This window comes from Mercurialis annua, linkage group LG7 (assembly GCF_937616625.2).
Source record: "Mercurialis annua linkage group LG7, ddMerAnnu1.2, whole genome shotgun sequence".
Taxonomy (NCBI): domain Eukaryota; kingdom Viridiplantae; phylum Streptophyta; class Magnoliopsida; order Malpighiales; family Euphorbiaceae; genus Mercurialis; species Mercurialis annua.
Genome location: NC_065576.1, coordinates 38046128 through 38068632, shown reverse-complemented (window position 1 = coordinate 38068632; position 22505 = coordinate 38046128). Strand labels below are relative to the sequence as shown.

The following is a 22505-nucleotide window of genomic DNA, read 5'->3' as shown; positions in this document are numbered from 1 at the left end:
TCCGTTTGATTTTCTTCTCTTCCTGTTGCTTTTCTGTTCGTCTCTTCCGTTCGATTTTTCGTTCGCGCTTCGGTTCATCTACTTCTGATGAGTTTCTCGTCTTTTTCGGTCGTTTTTTCGTTCTCTTCCATTCACATTTTTCCATTTGGCTCTTCCGTTCGCTCCATGGATTTCTCGACATCTTTTTAGTTTTTTTGTAATTTTTTGGGTTTTTTTTATGATGATTTAAACATTTTGTAAATAAATTATTGTAGATTTATAATTTTTTTTTATAAAAATATTCTATTATTCTTATAATTATTTTATCTTTCTCTTATTCATATATGTGCATTTATTTTAATGCTACTGATTCTGTAAATAACAAATTGATTTATGGTGTATTTGCAGTATTTTTATAATATATTTTCATTATAGTGTATTTTTGGTGTATTTATAGTGTATTTCTAGTGTTTTCGGTATATCTATATTTTTCGGTGTATTTCTGCCGTTTTTTTGTATATCTATGGTGCATTCAGTATATGGTGTATTTGCAATGTTTATGGTGTATTTGCATGTTTTTATGATATACACCATAAAAACACTAAAAAATTGTCATAAATACACTATTGTTATACTAGATTAACATCATAATTACACTAAAAAACACGATAGATACACTATAATACAGTAAAAAACATGATAAAAACCTAAAAAAATAGCATAAAAATCTATAGAAAAAGAGAATAAATTATTAAAAAGTGAAAAAGGTATTTGTAAAAAAAAAATATTTTTTGTAAAAAATAATTTAAAAAAGTAAAGACAAAAAAAACAATTTAAAGTTATAAATAAAATAAAAAATAGTACAGCGTAGGAAATTCCCTCTAGATTGAAAGGCCTAAATTTCAAGTATATTCTCACTGGAATTTTATGAGTTCCTGTTCTGTTTAAACTATTTTTTATGATGAATTGTTTAAACTATTTTTTAATTGAATTTTTATCTTATACTTCCTAATTTATATAATTATTTGCTTTATTGAACGTTATGAGTTGAAAGGCCTAATCCTTAAATTTTCATTTGGGTAATTTTTTCTATGAATGTTAATTCTAATCCGATTTCAATAAGTACAAAAGTAAATAATTATATAGATTAAAAAATATAAAAAGAAATCAATAATTACATTTTAGAAGAGTGATAACCACACAACTATTTTCTCTCTCTAAACTTTTACTACTCTTTCTCTCTAAAAAGTTTTTTTTCCTTTTATTCTTTTGGAGGGTGAAAGAGGGTGATTTCCAATCTTGATCGAAAAATCACCTTCTCTCCGTCCAAGTTGATCTTTATTTTTAAGGTTTTTTATTAAATAATTTCTACAAAATGGAGTTATCTTGGGATTTAAATGAATTTGTGTAAGAATAATTTTGATTTACAAGTTGATTTTCTTGGATTATTCGAACAATTTTAATTGGAGATCGGTTGGCTGTGTTATTGGTCTCATGCGATTAGCATGGACCGGTTGGTTGTGCTATTGATCACATGCAATTAAAAATGGACCAGTTGGTTGTGCTATCGGTCCCGTGTGATTAAAGTGGATCGATTGGCTGTGCTATCGGCCCCGTGCGACTAGGATGAATTGGTTGGCCGTGCTATCAGTTCCATGCAACAAGAAATGGACCGGTTGGCTGTGCTGTCGTTCCCATGCGCATAGGATGGACCGGGTAGTTGTGTTGTCAGTCCCATGCGATAGGAAATATATCGGTTGAATGTGCTATCGGTACCAAGAGTGAGAGAGCGTTTGTCGGTTGGCTTTGCAATCGACAAAGAGATACACCGGTTAGCTTAGATATCAGCGCCTCGAGAAATCATGGTTATTAGTCAAGAGGCAGTGAATTTAGTTAAGTTATGATTATAGTGAGTTCATTCATGAAATGTAATACATGAAATGTTTTCAACGGTTTTCGAAGTACGTGAAAATTATTTTAAACGTTTTCCACTTTACGTAATATTTATAGGGGTAATGTTATAAAACTTCACCAGCTTTATACGTTTTCTCAATTTAATCACGTTTTTTAAAAACTTCTCTTAATAATACACCAACTTTCATTTTTTTTTTTCAAATTCAAACACAGTTCTGACGTGGCACTCATTCATTGGTGCAATTTGCTGAGGTGTAAGTTATTTTTAACCAATGAATGAGACACGTCAATACCGTGTATGAATTTAGAAAAAAAATAAAAATTGTTGTAAATTTATGAGAAGTTTCAAAGGATATGATTAAATTGACAAAACGTGTAAAGTTGGTGAATTTTTTATGACATTAACCCTGTTTATTTGTAATAACGTAAACTCACTCAGTTTTAGATGATTTAGTTGTTCCTCCAATTTTTTAGGAAAAACAGAACCAGTTTTAAAGGAAGGTTTTGAATGTTTGTTTATCAGATGTTTTATTTTGATAAAATAAAGTGTAATACAAGTTATTATTCTATATATCCCCAGTAGTTTAAAGTAACATGATTTATAAATATGTTTGTTTTGCGTTTTGAAAGAAACTATAATATTTTTATAAAATAAGACAAGTGTTTCAAGTCAAGTTGTGTAATTAACATGAGAAGCAGATACAAGATAGTAAAGCTTAAGGCTTGCTACGAGTTTCAAAGTTACCACTCCCGTTCCTTAAAGCCGGTCTCAGTCCGAGAAATCAGATAGTGACAAAGTTGATATCAGAGCAATGATTTAGTGTTTCTAGGCCATTTTCTATAAGTGATTGTATTTAAAATGTTTTGGTACCTAGTACTACTACGGAAATTAGGATTTCAAGCCATTTCTTTTAAACGCACTCAGTAATTTTTCAAAACTTAAGTTATATGTCCTGTTAGGTACAAGGTAATAGGATGTAGGTTAATTGTGTATGATTGACATGTTGTGAATTGCTATGTGTTTACTCGTTTGAGTGGTACACTTTCGGGTATAGTAAAGTCTTGGTAGAGCGTGTTCTCTTGAGACTCATGATACATGTGATATGTTAATATAATCTGGTAGAAAAAGCCCTAGGTGAATTGAATTTTCTTAGGGCACTGTTGAGGAATTGTGAACATGATAAAAATGCGTGATATGATTATGTGCATAACGTGAGTTTTGTTAGTATATAGACAACTAGACGATGTTGCTTGAAAATTAAGCAAATAATAACGTGAAGATGTTGTCCAAATTATTCGACTGCAGTAATGAGGAACAAATAATAAAAATACATTGACTCATAAAAGTGGATTGAAGCACAAATTGAAATTACTTCTTACAGAGTTCAAAGTCTGAAGGAACTTACAAGTTAAATGTTTTATAACCATTGTGGTTAAAAAATTTATATGATTTAAAATGCATAATTGTGCTTGAACCTGAAAGAATATTCAATAGCTGCCACGATATTTATAGAATTGTATCACTACATACAGGTTAATGAAAAGAATAATAACTAAATACATGCATTGTTAAGACATGCATCATGTGTATTCTGTTTTACAAAGAAAACAAGGTGAGTTATGGCAATTTTTTAATGATGAGAGATTTCATCATCTTGATGCACAATTATGCAAATGTTTAAAAAGTTTAAAGTGAATCATAAAAATGAGTTATTTCTTTTTGTGTTTTAAAGACAATTGAACTGTTTTAAGACATATTTATTTTTAATGTAAGTATACATAGACAGAAACTCTGCAAAAAAAGTAAAAAATTTGAAGTCAAGTTGCAAAAAAAAACCGACTGGAGCAATGAATTACATAGGGTATGGAAGTTAAAAATTTACATTTAAATATTAGAAATGTAAAGTTTTTATATATTTAAACGTTTAATTTATTTATGTTGTATATGAATGTTTGCTATTGTTTATGTGACTTTGATGAAATGAACTTCCTATTGGACTACAATAAGACTGTGTGCATGTGCTAGTAACATTGCACTCTAGGAACGAGACCTAGAAAAGAAAAATAAAAGTTATGACTCATTACGTTTATGATATTAGAAGTGAAGTTAAAGTATCAAAAGGAAAATATAACAAAGTGTATTCGGATTTGCATAGCCGTAAAGTGAATAAAGTTATATTGGAGATTGATTTTAGTGGAGATAAGTCTCACTAACAATAAAGGTGTCAGTGGCAAACACATTTCCTAGAATTAACATGATTACAAATGAATTAAGAGTTGAGAAATCGGACATAAATATGTCTTGCTGCTATAATCTTTGATTATAGTCGTGTTAAAGAAAAGCGAATGAGAATAATATTGTGAAAAGACATACATATGAAACATTTACATGGATGTTTTAATAAAAATTGTAATTCGATATTGGGCACTACGAGTTTTTGATTATGTTAGTTATATTAACAAATGCTCCAACGACTTTTATGGATTTGGTAAACCGAGTTTTTAAGCGTTTATGGACTAGTTTGTAATAGTGATTATTGATGATATCCTGATATATTCTCATAGTAAAGGAGAACATGCGTATCATTTGTGATTCGCACTCCAAACATTGAGAAAATATCAATGATCGCCAAATTTTCACAGTGTGAATTTTGGTTGGAAAGCGTTGCATTCTTAGAACCCGTGATATGTAAGGATGGCATTAGCGTTGGTCCAAAAAAAAAAAGCTAAGTGGTAATGGAATGAAAACGATTGAATAAAGTAACAGAGACTCGAAGTTTCTAAGGTTTAGCTGAATATTATAGACATTTTGTGCAAGATTTTTCAAAATCTTTGCACCACTAATTAATACTAACCCAAAAAAATGCAAAGTTTGACTGGACAGATGGATGTGAAAAGAGTTTTCAGAAGTTAAAAGAATGTTTAACAACTACTTCAATATTAAATTACCAGAAGGTACTGAAAGATTTACCGTTTATTATAACGCTTTAAGAAGCAATTTGCCATATACTTTAGGGCAGCTTGGTTGAGTGATAGCTTATGCTTCTCGGCGGCTCAAAAAGCATGAAATAAACCACCCGACACTAGGTTTGGAACTTGGGGCGGTAATTTCTGTACGGAAATTTTAGAGGCACTATTTTTATAGTAGAATTGCGAGATATTCACAAATCATTTGATCAAGGCATTCAATTGAAGTGTCAAGTTTCGGTAAATTTTCAACTCAAGTAAGTGTTTAACCAATATTGCTTAAGCAAGTTAAAGCTTCATGAGCCAACAATTTTCAATTGAAGCGAGTTATGGATGAGTTCAACAAGGAAAGTGTTAGTACTTCATTGTACATGATAAAAGTTATATTATAGTTGAGTATTGATATAAAATAATCAAGTGTTAAGATAAATCCCTCTATTCGGCGTATAAGTTATATGATTAAAATTATGCCGATTGAAATGTGAAACAAATGAATGATGTTATTAAAAGACCAACTATTCAAGTTAGGTGTAAAGTTAAAAAAGATTTGATAGGATTGCGGTTGTTGTAGATTCATTTTATGACTCCAACGACTTATAAGTAATCCCAAGAGAAGGAGACAAGTTTGAAACTTACGAATGAGGGGTGATGTGGTAAAAATTGATCAAATTTTAATGGTAGTGCCGAATTGATTACAAATTATTGGACCAAGTCCCTTTTTATCCCTAATTTTGACTTTGACAATTAACTTAAAGGTTCTAATATTATTTAATCAATGCGTAAGAACCTATTAAAACCATCGTGGGTGGATTTAGAGCCTTCTAGCGCGAATCAAAAATTTAGATTTGCCCAAGTTATAGTGGGTTTTTCGCGTCCATGAAAAAGATGTCTCGCGGGCACGCGATACAAGCTGTAGAGGGCACGATAAATTTGTTGACTAGAACTCTGAATTATTGACCTTGTGTAGAGGGTGCGACTAATGATACTGTTGGAGGTCCAACGACTATTTTTTAGCACTCCAATGAATGTGTGACACATGGATTTATCTGAGTGAAGGATTTAAAGTCAAGCAAAAGTCACGGGCGCGACACATGGTTAGCGGGCGCGACCTGCCTTTTTCATGCATAAAGTTTTATCTTCACTTGGAAGACTTATAGGAGAGTTGTTGGGGTTATAAGTACCCCTCATCCACCATAATTTATGTGGTTAGACACCTTAAGAACAACAACAATTACAAGCCATTAAATTACATTCTCTCTTTTTTTATTATGCATATAGATAGTTGGAATGTTTTTATTACTAATCTTAAATTCAAGATTGGTATATGAGATTCTACTTCTCTTTAACATGATAATTGGATGGGAAATGGGCCAGTGACTATGTTGTTTCATAGTCTTTATAATCTTTCTAATAAAAAACGAGCTACAATTGAAGATGTTTGGAGAGGGATTCGAGATGGAGGCGTAGATTGCGTGGAAATGAGTTGCTTTTGCTCAATGAATTTCAATCGATTTTTATTGAACTAGGACATAATTCAAGTTGTAGAGATGAGGTGTTTTGGAATACGTCTTCGAGTATTTTTACATCAGCCTCGTTTTATCGCCTTGTTGGGAATTTGACAAACAGTTCAACTGCTGCCACTGTTCTGGAAGCAGAGGTTGTGACTGCTGATGATGAACTTCAACAAAAGGGGATTGCTGATGATATTTTTTCCAGTGCCGATGTTACTGGAAACGCTGCTGACAGTGAGCTGAGATCTTTTAAAGCTGATATCGCTGGAGCGCTGAGACCTGCTGCTTCTGTTGGTGTTTCTGCTGCTTCTACTGCTGCTTCTACTGTGGAATCGGTACTTAATGCTGTTGTTGCTGAGTCATAACGGAGGGCTGCTGATATTAGACTTGGTCATCATCGTATTTACTCGCCGTTTACACAAGTATGGAAGTCTAATGCTCCTCCTAGAGTTAAATTCTTTTTATGGACCGCATTACATGGAAGAGTGCATACTCTTGATTTTTTTGGTAATGCGTTCTATTATTCCGGTTGAGAACGCTTTATGCTCTCTTTGTGACGAATTGGAAATACAGTCACATCTTTTTAATCATTGTGATTTTGCGAGGAATATATGGGTTAGTGTGATTGAAAAGATGGATATTGCTTAGGTAGCTCCTTCTTCGTTTGTGGATTTTTTATTTCAATGGCATAGTGTTATTTATTAGAGTCCATCCTGCACTCTTTGGCAAATTTTGAGCTATCTCATTATTTGGGAGATTTGAAGGTGCAGAAACAGAAGAGTTTTTCAAAGCAAGAGTTCGACAAAGGATGATGTAATTTTTAGTTATTTTATGAGAGCTACTTTTCTTTACAAGCTTTTTAATAGAGATTTCCCTTATTCTGGATTGGATTTTTTTCGAAATTCAAACTATATTTTGTTTTCGAACTGGTGAGTTTGTCTTTGCTCCTTCGCTCTTTGCATAAGCCTTCACTATGCTTTTTTGTAAGTCACTTCTTGTGCGGGTTTTTGCTACTCCTTGTGGCATTTTAATATACATATTATTCATAAGAAAAAAATGTTTTTATATATTAACCAAGATTAACGGTACAATTAGTCAAATCATATAAAAAATAATAATGTGAGGTGGCAGCGTCTCAGGCTGCCACCTCACAGACTACAAGAAACTCTTGCTGCCTGGACAGTGTCACTATTGCACCAACATATAACTAATTTAAATGGTCTCATTTAGTTGGGATAAATTTATTAAATATAACTTTTCGAGAAACCAGTATTTATTTTGTTCTTAATTTATTTTTTTATCCGACTTTTCAACTTTAAAAAGTTGAGGGTTGACTTCCTTTTAATTAGAAAAATATTTTTTAAGAAAATTTAGATAAATTCTACTTCCTTAATTAAATTAATATAAAAAATAATTATGGTTCTAAATTAAATTAGCTTACTTAATTGCAAAAATTGAATATTTTTGAAAGTTAATACAACATTTGAGAGAGCGCTTATTCTCCATCCTTTTAATTAATCGGTTTATTTTTCAAATTTGAATCTAGATATATTTCTTTTTAGACTGTGTATATATACTAACAGAATATTATTTCTCATTCATTTTATAGTAATATCTTATTTTGATTAATACAGTAATATTATACTTTAAAAATAATAGTGCAATTAGTAAATAATTAAAATTCATTAATGTGGATACACAAACACTGAGTTAAATAATATTACTTTTTATATGATAATTTGATTTATCTTTTTTTTTTAAAGTAATGTGATTTACTTATAAGGACATTCTGATTACATATTTATTTTATCTTCAAACTTTTCTTGTAAACATAGCTAGATATAACAGATAGCTAGATGAATATAGGCATGTGTAAAATTTCAATCTACGAGATATCCTATAGATAGTGGGTAGATTTGACCATGTCTCTACACATGCATCAGTTGAAGGGAGATTTCGTCCCTCTTAGAGGACAAATTCGGATCGGACGTCTTCATGAAAGTTGTAGATATTCGAGTTACCTTTCCAGGGACGTTTGAATCGATGAAATCTGACGTCGGGGAACGAGTTCTAACATAAATAGACAATCTGAATATATATAGATTTCACACTGATATACACATGCAGCAACTTCATGTCACCTTTCGTCCATGTTCCAAGTCGAATCCGGATTGGATGTCTTCATGAAAGTCGTAAGTATTCGAGCTACCTTTCTAGGTACATTTGAATCGGTGAAATCTGACATTGGAAAAAAGATTTACGAATTAAATACTTGGACCAGATACATGCAGATTTTATAATGTTTAGTCAATTGGGACAAGAAGACAAAGTAAGCATATAAATCTCTCTCCCTATGGAGTTTTGAATGCAATTGGTGAGGAGTTATAAACATTTTTATCACAAAAATATGTTATTTGATGAGGAGTCACCATAACTCTACACATGCAGAAGCTTCAAGAGCAATTTCGTCCTTATTTGAGGATGAATGAAAATTTAATTTCTTCACGAAAAATGTAGTTATTCGAGTTAGCTTTCTAGGCCGTCCGAATCGGTTAAATCGGAGGTCGGAAAAAAGAGTTATGGCATAAATAGCCAGGATGGTTTTGGAAGATGCTTCCACCTTTTTCAAAAAAAAAGATAGATATATATGGATATAGGCATGTGTAAAATTTCAATCTACGGGATATCCTATAGATAGTGGGTAGATTTGACCATGTCTCCACACATGCATCAGTTGAAGGGAGCTTTTGTCCCTCTTAGAGGACGAATCCGGACCAGACATCTTCATTAAAGTTGTAGGTATTCGAGTTACCTTTCTAGGGACGTTTGAATCGATGCAATCCAACGTCGGGGGAACGGGTTATGACATAAATACACAATCTGAATATATATAGATTTCACACTGATATACGCATGCAGCAGCTTCATGGCACCTTTTGTCCATGTTCCAGGTCGAATCCGGATTGGATGTTTTCATGAAAGTCGTAGGTATTCGAGCTACCTTTCTAAGAACATTTGAATCGGTGAAATCCGACATTGGAAAAACGATTTACGAATTAAATACTTGGACCAGATACATGCAGATTTTATAATGTTTAGTCAATTGGTTAAAGAAGACAAAGTAAGCATATAAATCCCTCTCCCTATGGAATTTTGAATGCAATTGGTGAGGAGTTATAAACATTTTTATCACAAAAATATGTTATTTGATGAGGAGTCACAATGACTCTACACATGCATTAGCTTCAAGAGCAATTTCGTCCTTATTTGAGGATGAATGCGAATTTGATTTCTTCACGAAAAATGTAGTTATTCGAGTTAGCTTTCTAGGCCGTTCGAATTAGTTAAATCGGAGGTCGGAAAAAAGAGTTATGATATAAATAGCCGGGATGGTTTTGGAAGATGCTTCTACCTTTTTTTTTAAAAAAAGATGGATATATATGGATATAGGCATGTGTAAAATTTCAATCTACGGGATATCCTATAGATAGTGGATAAATTTGACCATGTCTCCACACATGCATCAGTTGAAGAGAGCTTTTGTCCATCTTAGAGGACGAATCCGGACCGGACATCTTCATTAAAGTTGTAGGTATTCGAGTTACCTTTCTAGGGACGTTAGAATCGATGCAATCTGGCGTCGGGGGAACGAGTTATGACATAAATACACAATCTGAATATATATAGATTTCACACTGATATACGCATGCAGCAGCTTCATGGCACCTTTCGTCCATGCTCCAGGTCGAATCCGGATTGGATGTTTTCATGAAAGTCGTAGGTATTCGAGATACCTTTCTAGGGACGTTTGAATCGATGAACTCCGACGACAGAAAAAAATTTACGAATTAAATACTCGGACTGGGTACATGCATATTTCATAGAGCTGCACACATGCAGCAGCTTCAAGGGCACTTTCGTCTCTTTTCCAGGGTTAATCCGGACCGAACGTCTTCATGAACGTTGTAGGTATTCGAGTTACCTTTCCATGGACATCTAATTCAGTTAAATCCGACGTCTGAATTGGAGTTATGATAAAAATATTCGGGCTGGTTTTCGAAAATATACTTCTATCCCCTTTCTATCGCTTGAATAGCTACCGATTACTAAAAAATGAATTTCAAAATAATAAATTTCAGTTAAATAAAATAATGTGGAGAAATCGGACGCGTGTTGAATTATTCGGACAAAATAGATTATTATAAATTAATAAAAATGAGCTATATTTAAATTCAAATTTAAAATAATTGAGCATATATATTTTACTTAAATAAATTACAAATAATAATAAATCATATCAATAATATTTAGTCAATGGGGACAATAAGACAAAGTAAGCATATAAATCCCCCTCCCTATGGAGTTTTAAATGCAATTGGTAATAAGTTGTAAACATTGTTATCACAAAAATATATTATTTGTTGAGGAGTCACCATACCTCTACACATGCAGCATCTTATATGGCTATTTCGTCCTTACTTGAGGATGAATGCGAATTTGATTTCTCCACGAAAAATGTAGGTATTCGAGTTAGCTTTCTAGGGCCGTTCGTATCGGTTAAATCGGAGGTCGGAAAAAAGCGTCATGACATAAATAACCGGGATGGTTTTGGAAGATGCTTCTACCTTTTTCAAAAAAAGATGGATATATACGGATATATGCATGTGTAAAATTTCAATCTACGGGATATCCTATAGATAGTGCGTAGATTTGACCATGTCTTCACACATGCATCAGTTGAAGGGAGATTGCTTCCCTCTTAGAGGACGAATCCAGATCGGACGTCTCATGAAAGTTGTAGGTATTCGAGTTACCTTTCCAGGGACGTTTGAATCGATGAAATCCGACGTCGGGGGAAAAAGTTATGATATAAATACACAATCTGAATATATATAGATTTCACACTGATATACACATGCAACAGCTTCATGGCACCTTTCGTCCATGTTCCAGGTCGAATCCGGATTGGATGTCTTCATGAAAGTCGTAGGTATTCGAGTTAGCTTTGTAGGGACGTTTGTATTGATGAAATCCAACGTCGGAATACTAATTTACGAATTAAATACTCGAATTAGGTACATGCAAATTTCATAAAGCTGCACATATGCAGCAGCTTCAAGGGCACTTTCGTCCGTTTTCCAGGTTGAATCCGGACCGGACGTCTTTTTAAACGTTGTAGATATTCGAGTTACCTTTCCATGGACGTCTGAATCAGTGAAATCCGACGTCTGAAAAGAGAGTTATGATACAATTACTCGGGCTGGTTTTCGAAAATATACTTCTATACTGAACTTCAAAATAATAAATTTCAGTTAATTAAAATAACGTAGAGAAATCAGACGCGTGTTGAATTATTTAGATAAAATAGATTATTATAAATTAATAAAAAAGAGCTATATTTAAATTTAAATTTAAAATAATTGAACATATGTATTTTACTTAAATACATTATAAATAATAATAAATCATGTCCATAATGTTTAGTCAATGGAGACAAGAAGACAAAGTAAGCATATAAATCCCTCTCCCTATGGAGTTTTGAATGCAATTGGTGAGGAGTTATAAACATTTTTATGACAAAAATATGTTATTTGGTGAGGAGTCACCATACCTCTACACATGCAGCAGCTTCAATGGAAATTTCGTCCTTATTTGAGGATGAACGCGAATTTTATTTCTCCACGAAAAATGTAGGTATTCGAGTTAGCTTTATGGGGCCGTTTAAATTGGTTAAATCTGAGGTCGGAAAAAAGAGTTATGGCATAAATAGCCGGGATGGTTTTGGAAGATACTTCTACCTTTTTCAAAAAAGATGGATATATACGGATAGGCATGTGTAAAAGTTTAATCTACGGGATATCCTATAGATATTGCATAGATCTGACCATGTCTCCACACATGCATCAGTTGAAGGGAGATTTCGTCCCTCTTAGAGGACGAATCCGGACCGAACGTCTTCATGAAAGTTGTAGGTATTCTAGTTACCTTTTTAGGCACGTTTGAATCGATGAAATCCAGCGTCGGCGGAACGAGTTATGACATAAATACACAATCTGAATATATATAGATTTCACACTGATATACACATGCAGAAGCTTCATGGCACATTTCGTCCATGTTCCAGGTCGAATCTGGATTGGATGTCTTAATGAAAGGCGTAGGTATTCGAGTTAGCTTTCCAGGGACATTTGAATCGATGAAATCCGACGTCGAAAAAACGATTTACGAATTAAATACTCGGACTGTGTATATGCTGATTTCATAAAACTGCACACATGTAGCAGCTTCAAGGGCACTTTCGTCCCTTTTCCAGGTTGAATCCGGACTGGACGTCTTCGTGAAATTTGTAGGTATTCGAGTTACCTTTCCATAGACGTCTTAATCAGTTAAATCCGACGTCTGAAAAGCGAGTTATGATAAATATACTCAGGATGGTTTTCAAAAATATACTTTTATCCCCATTTTAGAGGACAAATCCGACTTCTCCATCTTCATAGAAGCCGTAAATATTTGAGTAAGCTTTCCAGATATGTTTTAATTAGTTCAATCGGACGTCGTAATATACAGTTATGTCCTATATTGTCAGACTGTATTTTTTAAAAATTTATACATGAATCTACTTACTATATATATCGTCTCTATTGTACATTTGAATAATAATAATAATTAGTATTAAGTAATTTTGTAAACAATAATTTTCAATTAAATTAAAATCATGGAAAAATTCTACCGTGTTGAATTATTTGGTTAAAAAAATTTATTATATAATGTGGAGAGTATTTGAAATGATGAAGTTTTCAATAACTAAATTCATAAATAATGTATTTCAATTATTCATAAAAAAGATGTATTTCAATTATATAAAAAAAAAGATCAATGGAATATTTATATATTTAATCGGTTAAAAAAATTAATAATATAGTTCAGTTTAATTAATAATTAATAAATGTAATAAACATTTAACTAAAAAAAAGTATAACTCAAAATAATTATTTTATTAAAAAGTTAATTTTTAATATTTATCTATTCTTTAAAAACATGTAGGAAGTATTAAATTTTTAATTTTTATAAATAAAATTATTTATTAACTAATATTTATATTAAAATAATTAAATCTACTCCTATTAACAAATTATATATAGGAGAATGTATTCACTTTTTTTATTTATGAGAATGAGAGAGTAACTATTAAAATATGTAGAGTATTTACTCTTTAACCAATTCAGAAAGGATTTATTTTTATATTAACCTAGAAGCCCCTCTCTCTCAAATAGAAAACCCTAACCGTCAAGCGTTTCTCTTTTGTTTTTCGCTTCGGCTGCCGTCAATGGTTTATTTTTGCCGTTGGCGGTAGCCATTTCTTTTTTATTGCTTTAGAATAAAATAAATGACCGACTCCTTTTCATCTTTTTCATTTTGGTTGGTAAATCTATCGATGAGGCGCATCAATTTCAATAGATATACAAATAAAAAAATCAGAGATGGATCAAGCCCTTTTAAGATTGAAGATGAAATCGTTATAGGTTATATTAGTTTTTTTTATAACTATTTTATAGAGATTGTCTTTCTTTTTTGAAAATTTTGCTGTTCTTTCTATATGAAAGATTTGTTGTTTTTTATGAAGAGTTTGTGAGTCTTTTGTTAGACAGGAAAGGATTGGATCGTATTGTGTAAGAGCGGTTATGTAATTTGATTTTGTTTTGTAAACCGATATGCGAATCAAGATTTATATCTTGTTTCATGTCAGGTCATTAGAAACGGTTATACTCTTTCTGAATTTTTACACCTGTAACTGCTCTTTATTATTAATGAAAGATTATTATATTGTTAAAAAAAAACAATTCAGAAAGTAATAAGTAAATTTGTCCTTATTAGTATTTTATTAATATGCTTAGCTTTCCAGTTCAGCGCTAGATTGAAGAGCGACTCAAAAATTTAATACTACTTGGCAGATAATTAAGTGCAGGGTATAAAAATATAATTAATACCTAGACAAAAACATTGGTTCATGTTGAATCCTGGACCTGTATGCAACTAGTTTGACTTTTATTACACGAATAATAATTAAAATGAAATTTTTTCATTATTCATATACTTCAATAAAAATCAAGCAGTGACAGAATTAAAATAGGGCGAGATGAGAAGGCCGTTCCATCCGACGTCAATATATTCAGAATTGAAGAATGTAAAATTATTAATTATGCGAGGATCGAATAAAAAGTTGAGCTCTGGTTTGATCTAAAAAAATTAAAAAATTAAGTAATATTTTATTCGGTTTAAAAATTTAGCCAAACTGTAAATATATTTCAATTATAAAAAATATTTCGCCCGACTTGAATGTCAAATTGTCTATTGATTATTCTCTTTCCAGTAGAGCTCCATCATTGTTTGAAAAGGATAAAATGATTGTCTTGTCAACAATTTTTAAGTGGACATATGATGATTATCGAGCATGAAAAATAAAATAAATAAAACAAGCAAGTTGCTATAATAAATCACACAAGATATTTATTCATCATATTTAGTTACTTTATTTACCCTTGCACAAACAAATAGGCCTCGCTTGATTCGTTTTATAGCAATTTCTGGAAAGTAACTTCCCGGGAAGTATAGTTTCTGAGAAATTAACTTCCCAAAAAGTTTGATAAATGTTACTTGTTTTAATTTTTACTTCCCGGGAAGTACAAAATTAATTTTAATATAATATACCATATTTTTAACTAAAAGACGTAAATGTCCTTTGATAATTTTTATATTGTTAAACAAATAATTTTAATTTAAAAATTGAACAAATAAATAATTTAATTTTTAATTATTATTTCTTATTTTACGATTCAAGTACTATTTAGGGGAGTTTTTAAATATTAAAATTTAAAAATTATATTTTTTTATTTGAATTTTATATAATATAAAATATTTAATAAAAATATTTACTTATTATAAATAACAATTATAAAATAATATAAGTAATAAATTAAAATATTTTTATATGAATTTTAAAAGAAAAAAAGAAAAGAATTAAGGTTAAATTGGAAAAAACCACAAAAGTGCTAGGGAAGTTCTACTTTCTTGGGTTTTGGGCTAATAATCATCGACGGTCCTCGACCTTTACCCTTAACTTCCGTAAACCCCCTATACTTTCAAAAGCTTCCCTAAACTCCCCAACCTTTGTGGCGGCGCCATTCACGGTCCTTATGGACGAAAACACCATTACAAAAAAAAAAATTGGCGACTGGCGGCGCCACGTCATCTGACATGTCATAATTTTAAAAAAAAAATGAAAGCCCCAAAATACCCCTAAAATAAGCTAATCAAACCAAAACTCAATCATATTCGATCCAACCAAACCCAAAAAAAAAAACGAACCAAACTAACCAAACCACCATCCACCCGCCGCCGGTACAGTCGCCGATCATCATCTCCGGCGACCATCTGTTCTAAGAACAGATATGAAAACCCAGATCTGTTCTTAGAACAGATCTGTTCTTAGAACAGATCTACAGATCTGTTCTAAGAACAGATCGGTCTTCTCAGGCGAACTGAGAAGACGCTTTCGTCTTCTCAGACGAACTGAGAAGACAGGTTCGTCTTCTCAGTTCGTCTGAGAAGACGAACAGATCTGTTCTTAGAACAGATCTGATTTCCAGATCTGTTCTAAGAACAGATCACATCTGTTCTTCAAGAACAGATGTGAAATCTGTTCTTGAAGAACAGATCAGAACAGATTGTGGCGACCGGAGGTGGCGACCGGAAGTGGCGGCCGAGGTGGCGGCCGTAGGTGGTGGCCGGACCGGCGGCGGTTGTTGGCCATATGGTCTGATTAGGCTGTTTTGGATTTGGTTAGATTAGACTAGGGTGTTTTGGTTTGATTTTGATTTGGTTAAATTAAGGGTGTTTTGGGGTTTTTGAATATTTTTGGACCTATGATGATGTGGGGCCGTCAATTTTTTTTTTTTTTGCGCCGCCAGCCGCCAAATTTTTTTGTAGGGATATTATCGTCCATAAGGACCGTGAATGGCGCCGCCACAAAGGTTGGGGGGTTTAGGGAAGCTTTTGAAAGTATAGGGGGTTTACAGAAGTTAAGGGTAAAGGTCGAGGACCGTCGATGATTATTAGCCTGGGTTTTGCTAGGGAAGTTAGTTCTCTAGTTAAAGGGAAGTCAAACATCCAACTTTCCGGAAAGTAAAATGTAAAAATTGAACCAAGTAAAAAAAATTTGCTACTTCCCGGAAAGTTGAAGTACAATTTCCCTAGTCTATTTACCCCCAACCAAGCAAGGCATATAGAAATTATTTTTTAAAATTATTTTTAGCATTGATACATCACATAATCACTTAAATATTTAGTATTATTTAATTTTAACTTTTAAGATATCATCAAATCGTCAATTATATATAAAATTATGCTATTTATATTAATAAGTTATCTTTTATTAAATAATTATATAAATTTAAATAATTAGATGAGTTTAAATAATATCTTATAAATTTATATTGATTAAACAATAGATAAAATTAAGAGTTAATTTCATAAAAAAATCATGACCTTACATGAAATTTCATTTTAATCACGACCTTTAAAAGTTGTCATATAAAACTATGATCTTTCAATTTTTTCAAATCTATCATTTTAGTGTATTTTTTTATTATGTTCTTCATTAAACTATTAATTAAATACCCAAATTATAAATTGACACCAATATTATCTCTCGGCTAGAGTATGTAAGATTAGTAATTTTTCGTCAGAAAAATACACCGAATTTTACTTTGATGATAGATTTGAAATAAAATGAAAGGCCGTGCCTTTAAATGCCAATTTTTAAAGTTTGTGATTAAAATAAAACTTCGTGTAAAGATTGTGACTTTTTCATGAAATTAACCCTAAAATTAAACATATTTATATATCATGTAATCCATATTATAAATATATCTTATTTGAACCTTACATATGGTATATTATATATTACATATTATATATTGATTATTTATTATATCATATTAATATTTATTTCAGTTAAATTTATATTTATCTCCATACAATCTATAATAAATATAAAAGTGTATTCGCGGGGGGAACACTTCCATTCACGGACAAAAATACCCTCTACATATTTTATTCAAGTTGATATTTCTAATTGTGATATATAAGAATATTTGTGCTTAACAAATAGAAAGATAACATTCCTAATCCATAGAAAAAACATATTAAAAATAATTATCGCAGTAGCTACGTATTAAATTCCTAATCTTAAAAGGAATTGTGCAACAACTATCATTATGTGTTAAATTTCTAATTCTAAAAGAATATGATGAGTTTTATTAATATTAAATAATCATATTATAATATTTGTGTTAAAACTTTGATATTTTTTATATTTATTAGTTATTTACTATGAAAAATAATATAAATTTGCTTCAATCATATTATCATTTTTTAATAACAACAATATCAAAAATTAAATCTATTGTTTAATTCTAAATATTTAACATTTCCAATAAAAGAAATTAAAATTTTATAAAATAATTAAACAAAAACAAATAAAAAGAATACAAGTCTAATAAAATTTAAATAATAATATATTATTAAGAAAATATACAATTATAATATTAAATAACGGATTATATAGATATTGTTAACGTGCGTAGCACGTGGCCAAAAAAACTAGTCCATGTAAATGAATTTTCATACCTACTTAAAAGTATACAACCTGTGTATATAATAATTTTTCTTATTTGTACTTGAAAATAGTTTTGGTAAAGTATGGAATCATATATAGATGGGATGGAAGTACATGTGTATTGAAGGTTTGAATACCTAGGATTTCTCTTTAGCTACTGAATTTCAGGTCACATACTCTCTTCACTCATTTTGGAATTTTCTGAAGTGCTGCAGACTGGACCCCATTAGTATTTACTAAATTACTACTCTACAATCCAACAATATGTACCCATCATTTTTGTTTTATCAAAAAAAAAATCTTTCATAAAAAAGATTAATTATAATAATTTCAAATCTGATCATTATTTAAATTAAATTATAATAGTCTGAGATCTAATCGCAATATTGAAATTAAGTTATAATAAATAGAGATATTTGATAACTCAATTTGTTATCCAATAATACGGTATTGTTATATAAAACATAATAAACCTTAAACTAAAAATAGACCTAGACATATGTGCAAATAAATTTACATATTTAATCAATTACAATAAAAATTGTTGAAGGAAATATATAAAAATTAAATCTGTAAATCTTTTAAATGGAAACAAAAAAAAAATCCGAACTTTGAAAAAAGTCATGTTATAAACTGTATCTAAATCATCAAGTTTTCTTAAAGAGTGTGAAATATTTGGTCCTAAAATTTAAAATTGCATATATAAATAAAAAAATACCTTGCAAAATTTTTAATTTGTAAAAGAAACAACCTCATAAAGAGTGAATAAACTTCATATATGAGGCAGATATAATAAAAACAAACTACCAACTTAACATAAAACATTCACCGATTTACTAGAAAATAAAAAACTTTAAGGGTGGTAAGTGATTTTTTTTAGCTAAAATGCCTAATAATCACCTCTCATAAGGGTTGTGCAGGTAGGGTTTGAAAAGAGAAGTCGAGAGATGTTGGTATATGGATCGGGTCGCTCATGACGGATTGATTCGAACCCAATTATCTATATGGATTTGCATGAAAGAGTGTTGTAACATTTAAATTAAAGGTTACAACTCCATGGAAGATGATAACTTATTGAAAAGTTACACCTATTCATAACACCCAATATATGTTATTACATAGCAAACAAATTTTTTGATCCATAATTAAACACTATTAAAATATACATAATAAAGATAGCATACAAGATGATGAATTATAAATTTATTCATAATAATAATACTTGGACTTAGTGACATAATCAATCATTATCATTGGAATCGACAAGAGGTACGCCTAACAATTCTAAATTATTTTTGCATATTTCAACAAGAGAATTAAGCAAGAAAAAAATGGAGTTAATTTATGCATAATTAATTGTCCCCATCAAATTTATGTAATATCTATGTCAATTTTTAAAATAAAATATTACATAAATTTTAGGATAAAGGGATAAATGTATAATATTATTACAAAAAGTTAGGGTTGAATTCCGCCATTGTGACCTCTCAAAAAATAAATCCCACCATTGTGTAGAAGACGCTAAACCACTTATTTTGCTAATAAATTCGGAAGCACATTACCTTTCTAAATACATGACACCTTAAATTCATTTAAAAAATAAAATGCAACTATTATAATCATCTATAAAAAAAATAAAAAGTTATAGGATCACTACAACAAAACCAACATATAGTGACATTGATATAGTAACAATTTTTAAAAGCATCACTTGAAATATAAAAAATAGTTTTAACTGACATTTGTATTATGCCACTAAAAATAATTAAACCCTAAGAAACATCTTATTATCAAAAGAAAAAAAAAACAATCTTCACACACGTATCCCACTAGTTCACTATTTGTCGCCGAACCTTTCTCCCATTTTCTCCTTAAGAACAATCTGACTAAAAAGAGTAAACCGTTCGGTGCCCTTCTCCTCGCTGCCCCCTTTTGCCTGCTATTGTTACTGCACCTCTTTTGCGTGCTTTGTCCGCTCTTGGTGTCAGCGTTCCTTCTTATTTGCTGCCAACGTTTGTTTTTCCACCACCACCGGTTGCCGTAATTTCCATTGCTATTGAACCAGTTAGTTTCGTTAGATTATTTCACTATATTCTGAGATTTGTTTGTTCTTGGATTTTTTTTTTTTTTGAAAATACTGTTGTTTCCAAGATAAAACGGAGAAAACTAAAAAAAATGAATTATCCAGCATTAATTTTAATTCTTTTTCTCTATAATGGCTTTTTAGGTACGCAACTTTTATGAGGAGTCAAGGTGTGCTCTTAAATGATCGTGTATGGCATCATGGCTGGAAGAGCTTCTATGGGAATTCCTACCAATTTGAGCCTAACCACGCAGGTTAGGCTTCTTCATTACAGCTTCATCTTATGTGATGACTTTTTCCCATAATATATATTTATTGTAAAAGGAATATCAAATTCTCAAATTTTACTATAACTGAAGCTGATAATATGGAAATCATGATTCATTGTGAACTTTTTATTGGAATTGATATGTATTTGTTCTTGTTGTGTTGTGCATATGCAGATGCGAGCAAAGGTGTTAGAAGGGCATGTCGAGATGCTTAATTGATATTTCCTAATTTTATAGATTTGCAAGGCATTACATCAGATAAGGTTCTCTTTGCTAATTTTGGCTTTTCTATTTCTTAAAAATTCTAGTATTATTGCTTCCGAAACAATTTGAATGTTTTTTGTTTCTACTTTTTGTAGTGGAAAAGAGACACTTATAACTATTTCATGGAAGACTTATCTCTGTATGATATATGCCTTGTAGTTGCAACTAACCATCATTTGTAGTTTTTTTTAGTTTATCTTTGTTTGTTGCTCAACCTCATTTCGTTTAAATCATGTATATTAATTTGATAATTTTATAAGCACCATGTAGTTCAATGTTTTATTTGAGGATAATTTTGCTCACTATTTTATCTTCTTTCAGTTCCTGCATTAGGCTAGCTACCAAGTGCTTAGGATGGTGCATTTAAAGCTGTCTTCTATATTGAACACTATAAATATTTATATACAATGCTTTATTGTTTGAAAATGAACTTTACTGATCTAATGTGTTGGAGGTTTTAGCTCAAATTCTCATATGTACAAATTGAATGGATATGCAAACATAAATGCTATCAAAGCATCTACAGAGCAAGGTATGGAACTATTCTTTGATCAACTTTTTTTTTCATTTTCAATCATTATAACATGACTACATTTAAGGGATGCTTTTTTATTTTGGAGTAGCATGGCATAAAGATTGAGAAATAATATTCTTTTTTCTTCTTCTTATATTTTATTTACTTTGTTGCAGGACATAATCACATATAATGGGATTCGTGTACGGAATTGAAATTTAGTTTTTAGTCTGCGTAATTATTAAGAAAAGGATATTTTTATGAATTAGATTTTATCTCTTTAGTGATTTTAATATTGTCATTATTTAAATGTCATTATGTAAACGAGTATTCGACTTGCTAAATATGTATTCGGATTATTAATGAATAGTAATTTTATAGTCCTTCTCTTATATCTCTGTCTTTATTATCAATTAATTTTGTTAAATATAACATTTTGTCTATTAAATATTGTTAGCTTACTCTTTTGCAACACATCAATTTCTTTACCTTTTGGTAACATTTCACAAAAATTATAAAAAATAGTTCATTTAATAGTAAATTAATAATTGTAGCAACATTTTATAAATATTACTATAGGTACTGATATAATAATATTTAATACATGTCACATAAAATATTTTAAATGTTGCTATAAATGGCTACAAACATTTGTATTAAATGTCATTTAAACACCTAACGACACCGGCAAATGTAACACTTTAATGACATTTTTGAAAAATGTTGGTATAAATTTTAAATGATGTTTTTTTAGCATTAAGTAACATTTATTTTATGACACAAAAGATCATTTTTGTTGTAGTGGATGCAACTTGTGCCATGTTATTTTTGAAATACACTAATAGTACGTTAGGCATATGAAAAATTAAATGAGAAAGAAAATAAATAATAATTGAAATTTTTTTTATTATAAATGTTTATTGACTTGTTATAAAAATAATGTGGCGCTGACAAACATTATAAAAGTCACTTATATAGATTTTGAAATGAAAAAGTACACTGCCAATGAAGAATCAAATTCCAACCATAATCAATGTCAACTCATATACCAAGCAACCTCCACTTTACAAATCGCAACGCTAAATTCTGCAACAAATAAAAAATTGATTCCCGAAGTGAAAGTAAACGGGCGACAAAGGAAAATCATACTTATATGGATATAATTTCTTTTTATTATATACTGTTCCCGTAAATTATCAGAAGAAAAAAATTAGTTTTCATGATTAACTTTTTGAATGACGGGTCTTAAAAAAGATGCAACATCTAAAATTAAAGAGAACACAAAAGTATCCAAAACATCAATAAAAAAAATAAAATATACAGTGTC

General features: G+C 30.6%; 1 long non-coding RNA gene across 1 annotated transcript; it reads left to right on the top strand.

Annotated features, from left to right (window-relative positions):
• The first annotated feature begins 19739 nt into the window (after positions 1-19739).
• LOC126657371 (uncharacterized) lies at positions 19740-21497 on the top strand. Its single transcript, XR_007633309.1, has 4 exons — positions 19740-20112; positions 20276-20385; positions 20575-21196; positions 21355-21497. It is a non-coding gene; the product is annotated as an uncharacterized LOC126657371 (long non-coding RNA).
• The last annotated feature ends 1008 nt before the right edge of the window (positions 21498-22505 follow it).